This window comes from Petaurus breviceps, unplaced genomic scaffold, assembly GCF_028583685.1.
Source record: "Petaurus breviceps papuanus isolate PSGF00001 unplaced genomic scaffold, PetGlider_PUasm1.0 189, whole genome shotgun sequence".
Taxonomy (NCBI): domain Eukaryota; kingdom Metazoa; phylum Chordata; class Mammalia; order Diprotodontia; family Petauridae; genus Petaurus; species Petaurus breviceps.
In genome coordinates, this window is record NW_027185809.1 from 49,929,286 (window position 1) to 49,936,054 (window position 6,769).

Genomic DNA, 6,769 nt, shown 5'->3' on the forward strand with positions numbered 1-6,769 from the left:
TTCCACATAAGGAGTTCTGTATTGCAGCTCCAGGACAGAGAAGGGGGTCTATGATTGGTCACAAAGGAGCAAAGATCCTAGTCACAGTTCCAGGGCCAAGAACAGTAGAATTTGTGACTTCAGTGGAGTATAGGAGCAGAGGAGCAGGGGAGTAGGAGCTCTTCCTAGGTAAAGACCAGAAAGAAAATGAGAGCAGTAACTTCACTTCTCCCAGGATCACTCCACCTTGGAAGCACCAAAATCTTGCAGACCCACAGAACTAGCTCTGAAAACAGTAGCAGCACATGAACACACACACACACACACACACACACACACACACACACACACAGAAAAAAAGCCTGAAGCTTGCCCTAGTGCTGCTCCACCCACAGGTGAGCACAAGACCACTTTAACATGAAGTTCAAAGTGAAGGAATAGGCTTGGAAAATAAGCAAATAGCAACAACAAAAGAACTTCACCATAAAAAGCTACTATGCTGTCAGGGAAGAGCAAGACATAAATTTTGAAGAAGATAACAGCTACAGGCAAAGCCTAAAAGAAAAAAATTTAATTAGATCCAAGGACATCAAGAATTACTGAAGACTGAAAGAGACAAGAGGTTGAGAAAGATGGAAGAGAAATGATAATGATGTAAGACAATTATGGAAAGAGAATTAGCAGCTTGGTAAAAGAGGCAAAAAAAATACTGAGGAAAATATTGCCTTAACAGAATTAACTTAATGGCTTAAAAAAAAGTACAAAATTTCCTGAAAATAAGAGCTCCTTAAAAAGCAGAATTGACCTAATAGAAAAAGAGATACAAAATCTCACTGAAGAAAATAATTCCTTAAAAATTAGAAGTACTTCCTTTGGCAGCACATATACTAAAATTGGAATGATATAGAGAAGATTAGCATGGCCCCTGCACAAGGATAACACACAAATTCATGAAAAATTACATTAAAAAATAGAATAGGGCAATAGGAAGCTAATGACTCCACGAGATGTCAAGAAACAATAAAACAAAGTCAAAAGAATGAAAAAAATAAAGAAAATCTGAAATTTCTCATTGGAAATAACAATTGACCTAGCAATAGATTGAGAAGAGATAATATAAGAATTATGGGAATACCTGAAAGCAATAATCAAAAAATAAAAGAGCTTAAACATTATATTTCAAGAACTTATCAAAGAAAACTTCATCACTGATCACTTCCTGAAAGAGATTTCAAAACAAAATCTCCCATGAATTTTATAGTCAAATTCCAGAGATCAAGAACAAAATATTGCAAGAAGCCAGAAAAAAAGCACAAACAAACAAATGTGACTCCACAGTTATGCACAGATATGCACTTAATACAGTGAGGAGTCTAGAGTACTAAATGGCACAGTTAATAGAGTTCCAGATCTGAAGCCAAGAAATCTCATTTTCCCAAGTTCAAATCTGATCTCAGTCACTTACTAGTTGTACAACCCTGGGCAAGTCAATTAACCCTGTTTGCCTCAGTTCTTTATCTATAAAAGGACCTGGAAAAGGAAATAGCTAATCACTCCAATATTTTTGCCAAGAAAACCCAAAATGAGGTCACAAAGAGTCAGGTGTGATTAAAAAAATAACTGAACAATAACAGGAGTCTGCATATCTAGAGGGTATGGGCATGGGTCAATCATGTTAGGATGATTAAAAAAAAGGAATGAAAAAAAGAGATATACTGGGAGAAGAGGGAATGTAGAGATACAATTGGAAATTTTTCTGACATAAGGAGATATACAAGGAAAAGCTCTTACAATGCAGGGGAAAAAATGGGAGGTGGTAGGCCATGCTTGAACCTCACTCTCATCAGAATTGGTTCAAAGAGGGAAGAATACACACATTTAGTTGGTATAGAAATCTATCTTACCCAACAGGGAACATAGGAGGGAAAAAGGAAAAGAAATATTGAGATGAGGAGAGCAGATTAAGGGCAGCCAGTGGTCAGATACAAGACAGACTTTTGAGAAAGAACAGGATAAAAAGAGAGAAAGATAAATAGGAAAATGGGATGGAATGCTGTATCAGCAATGCCATATTCACAATGCCTATAGAGATTACAAATATGCTGATATAATTATCCATCACAAAATACATCAGGTTTGCCATTTGGGGAAATAAACTAGAAAATTTATTAAGATACCAAAAGACTGAGTCCCAAAACCAGAAAGTGAAAGCCATCAGAGTAGTTATGATATTGGCACAGGTAGATAAAGTAGAAAGCACCCACATTTTCAAGCCTTTAAAACAGAACAGGCTACCTCAGGCAAAGGTCCTCCTCTCCCCACTCACAGCAACCACCCAGCGTCCGGGAAGCGCGCTCCCAGCAGCTCCGGCCCCTGGCAGTCCTCAGCAGGAGTCCTTAGCAGAAAGTCCTGCTCCCAGCAGCTCCGGCCCCTGGCAGTGCTCAGCAGGGGTCCTAACTCAAAAAAAAAAAAGGCAACTGCCGCCAACTGCCAACCGCAGGACCGTTAGCTCGGCTTTTCACTTTCTCTTGCTCTGCTATGTCAGCACGTCCATGGGGCATGGGAGATCTTTAAATCCCATAACCCTTACCAATGCACAGTTAACCATCTTAATTATGAATGTGAATAGAATGAGCCAATGCAAGGGAGTTCCAGAAAAGCTCTAATTGTCCTTCATTGACTACACTAAAGCTTTTGACTGTGGGGATCACAACAAAATGTGTCAAGTTTTCAGAGATTTGGAAGTACCCAATAATCTTGTTGCCTAACAAACCTGTAGGCCAAGAAGCAACAATTAGACCCAAACATGAAACAACTGATTATTTTAAGATTGGGAAAACTGTATGAAAGAAATGTATATTGTCATCTTATTTATTTAACTTATATGAAGAATATATCATTCAAAATGCCAGACTCAATGAATCAAAAGTTGGAATTAAAGTTGCTGGAAGAAATTCCAATCTTAGATATGCAGAGAGTACTACTCTGTTGGCAGAAAGCAAAGATGAATTAAGACCCTCTTCATGAGGATGAAAGAGGAGAGTGTGAAAATTTTGTTGAAGCTTAATATCAAAAACAAATACATAACAAAAAAAACCCAAATAAAACTAAGATCATGGCAACTGGTCTCATCATTTCCTGGCAAACAGAGGGAGAAGAAATGGAAGCCATGTCAGATTTTATACTCTTGGCCTCAAAGATCACTACAGACAGAGATTGCATCCATGAATTGAAAATACACTTGCTACTTGGAAGGAAAGCTATGGAAAATCTGAATGGCATACTTAAAAAGCAGAGACATCACGTTGCTGACAAAGGTCCAAGGTCAAAACTTTGACAAAGTCAAAGCTATGTATGTAGCAATGTAAGACTGTGAGATTTGGACTAAAAGGAAAACTGAGCACTATAGAATTCATATGTTGGAATGGTGGTGCTTGAGAAGACTTTTGAGAGTCCCTTGGTTGGCAAGGAGATCAAATCAGTCAAAACTTATAGAAATTAATTCAAGCTCATTTTAGTCACATAGTGAGATTCATTGGAAAAGACCTTAATGCTAGTGAATATTGAAGGTAAAATGAAAAGGGGATGACAGAGGATGAGATGGATAGATGGTGTCATGGAAACAAAGACTTCAAACACCAGTGGAGGATAGAAGGGCATGGTATGTGATAGCCATATGAAGAAATTCTCTAAGTTACAATTGACTAGAGAAAGGCAAATTAAAACAACTCTAAGATACCACCTCACAACCATCAGAAATGACAAATATTGGAAAGGATGAGAGAAATTAGGTACAATAATGAATTTTTGGAGTAGTGAAGTGGTCCATCCATTCTGGAGAGTAATCTGGAGCTTAACTCAAAGGGCTATAAAACTGCATACCCTTTGATCCAGCAATACTATTATAGGGTCTTTATCTCCAAAGAGATAAAAAGAAAAGATAAAGGACCTATATGTATGCAAATATTAATAGCAGTCCTTTTGGTACTGTCAAAGAACTGGAAATTGAGCTGATGCTCATCATCGGTGAATGATCAAACAAGTTGTAGCATATGATTGTGATAGAGTACTATTGTGCTATGAGAAATGATGAGGGAGTGGTTTCAGAAAAAAAATCAGGGCAAGACCTATGTGAACTGATTCCAAATGACATGAGAAGAACAGGGGAATTATTGTACACAGTAACAACAATCTTGTAATGATGATTTACTGTGAAACACTTGGTACTCTGATCAATATAGTGGTCCCATACAATTGTAAATGACTCATGACAAAAAATACTATACAACTTCAGAGAGAGAACTCATGGACTCTGAGTGAAAATTGAAGTATAATTTTCTCATTTTATTTTTTTTTACAAAATGGTTAATATGGAAATATGTTTTAGATGATTTAACATATATAACTGATATATTGTTTGCCTTTTCAGTGGGTGAGGAAGGGAGGAGAGAGAAAATCTGGAACTCAAAATTAAAAAAAGAAAAATGTATCAAAAATAAACAAACAAAAAATATTGCTTGTTGTATAAACAAAACTGCTAAGTATAGTTCTTGTGAATCTATGTATATAATGTAGGGAAACATAGATATAATGCAAGGACCTTAATTCTTTGTACCATACCTTATGCAAAATAATGAATAAGGAAGATACTCTTTTTTCCCCCTCTTGGCTACAAAATAAACAATTTGAGTAGAGAAGAATATTTCTTGACCGTAAAAAACAGGAAGTTTTCTTGACTGCTCAAAATATGAATGCCTTTAGAGAAAGGGTGAAAGATACAGTGAATACTATGTTAGGTAGAAAACTGTCTTTAGAGTCCTATTATTTTTAGAATTCTACGAATTTAGAATTTGTACACTTATTAAACATTAAGAGAACCAAAAAGGTACAGAGGATAAAGCTGTATGAGAAATTAAGGAGTTTTCTCATTGTTCCTGTTTGTTTTATAATAAGAAGACAACGAAATCATAGGAATTAGAGTTAGAAGCATTAGGGGAACAAAAAAAGAATTAAATTAGAACTGAATATGGTTTATTTTATTTTATGAAGAGATGGGGAGAAATGGGAACTTAAATTATTTGTCTCTTCTTTATTCCCCTATTTCCTTCATTGTTTAGTTGCTTCTTCATTTTCTCTTTCTTTATTTCCTTCCTTCCCACTTTTTTTTTTACTTCTTTCTGTCTTATCTTCCTTCCTCCCCTTCTTCTTGGGGTATCCATTGGAATTGGTCTATTGGGACATCAAGGACACTTTACTCAACAATAAAAATGTCTGTATCTTTAGCTGACAAAGGAAAACTCTTATTGGCCACCAAGCAGGAAGACCTGCTGACTCATTCAGATCATTGAAAGAGAGTAACCTCCCCTCTTCTCTTTCTGGGTATCCTTAAGAGTTATTATAATCCTGCTTAACTGCTTTTACCTTTCCTCAAGGACATACAGAAAGACACACAGACACACACATGCACCTTGTAAATCATATAGGAAAAAATTTTCTTTTTGAGAAGCAATATGTAAAGAGGATTTTGTTATCCTTTTTAGTTCAGTTTCTCAGGATCCATGACCATGGCAATGTCTACTTTCCAGGTGTTATATAATAACTCCCAGAATAGATCCAAGGATTCTAAATAGTAGTTCCTAGAATCGTAGTGATAGGCAGCCCTGCAGAGGTTGTACATACATACATACAGGGGTAACATAATTAATCTTTACTACACTTGAACAGAATAATGATATTGCTTTAAGTTAACTTGTGACCTTAATGTTGGCAAGACATCTTCTAGGTCTGTTGTCCTTTAAAGCAAGTTGGCACTAATTGGTGAGGGGGGAACCCGTGGGGGAAACTATGAGTAATGCATAGAAGAATGCATGTAACTGACTCAGGCAACCCCCTTTGAAGCCTGAGGGGATTTAAGGGAGTGCGCAGGTTGTGTCTGTCTCAATTGACACCATCAAGATGTAGGGGTAGTTGCCCCCCTTCTCACTGTCTCCTGTGAGAAGGGTAATTAGGGAATGCTGTAAGAAATAGTGTTCCCATTAAAAGCAACCTTTCTGAGAGATTAAACAAGAATAAAACTGATTATTAACCCCTCTGAAGGTGTCTGCCTGTCTGACCAGATAAAGAGTGAACCTGTTAAAGGCTGGAGTTCCAAAAATTCAGTGCCTCCTGTGTATTATCTGTTAAACAGAAGTATATGGCAGAAAACAAAGACTTTTTAATGTCAATTGGTATATATTAGTTGTACATGAGTACAAGAACAAAGTAAGAGACAAGAAAATTGAGAGTTATACCATTTGTAGCTCTTGATAAATAACAGCTACAGTCTTTTCCCAGCCTCCACTCACCCATCCATTTCCCCCAATTGAAACAGAGGCAATGACAGTAATAGGAACTGCTTTGGACAGTGAGATTCACCACTCTCTCCCCTTTCCCTGCTACCTCCCCTTTCCAACTGAGGACCATTCTTCCATTGCCTCTTCTTTTCCCTTCCATATACGCAAGGAACCATCTAAGAATAATCCTTCAAACAATTGTTTCAATTTTCTCTCTTCAAAAGATTTTAATTCACCCATCCCTATTTCAGTGAGGGAAAAAAAGATTATTTCTTTCTACATATAGTCATAACCACAGGTCATCAGGTAGAGAGATGACCAGATCCTTTGCCCAACATCAAACAATGTCCCTTCCTTCTTCCCTCCCTCTTTTCCTTCCTTCCTTCCTTCCTTCCTTCCTTCCTTCCTTCCTTCCTTCCTTCCTTCCTTCCTTCCTTCCTTCCTTCCTTCCTTCCTTC

At 37.1% G+C, this 6,769-nt stretch overlaps 1 non-coding gene across 1 annotated transcript; it reads left to right on the plus strand.

Moving 5' to 3' along the window:
* Nucleotides 1-842: 842 nt before the first annotated feature.
* LOC138164501 (U6 spliceosomal RNA) lies at nucleotides 843-949 on the plus strand. The gene has a single exon (XR_011169083.1). It is a non-coding gene; the product is annotated as a U6 spliceosomal RNA (small nuclear RNA).
* Nucleotides 950-6,769: the final 5,820 nt, after the last annotated feature.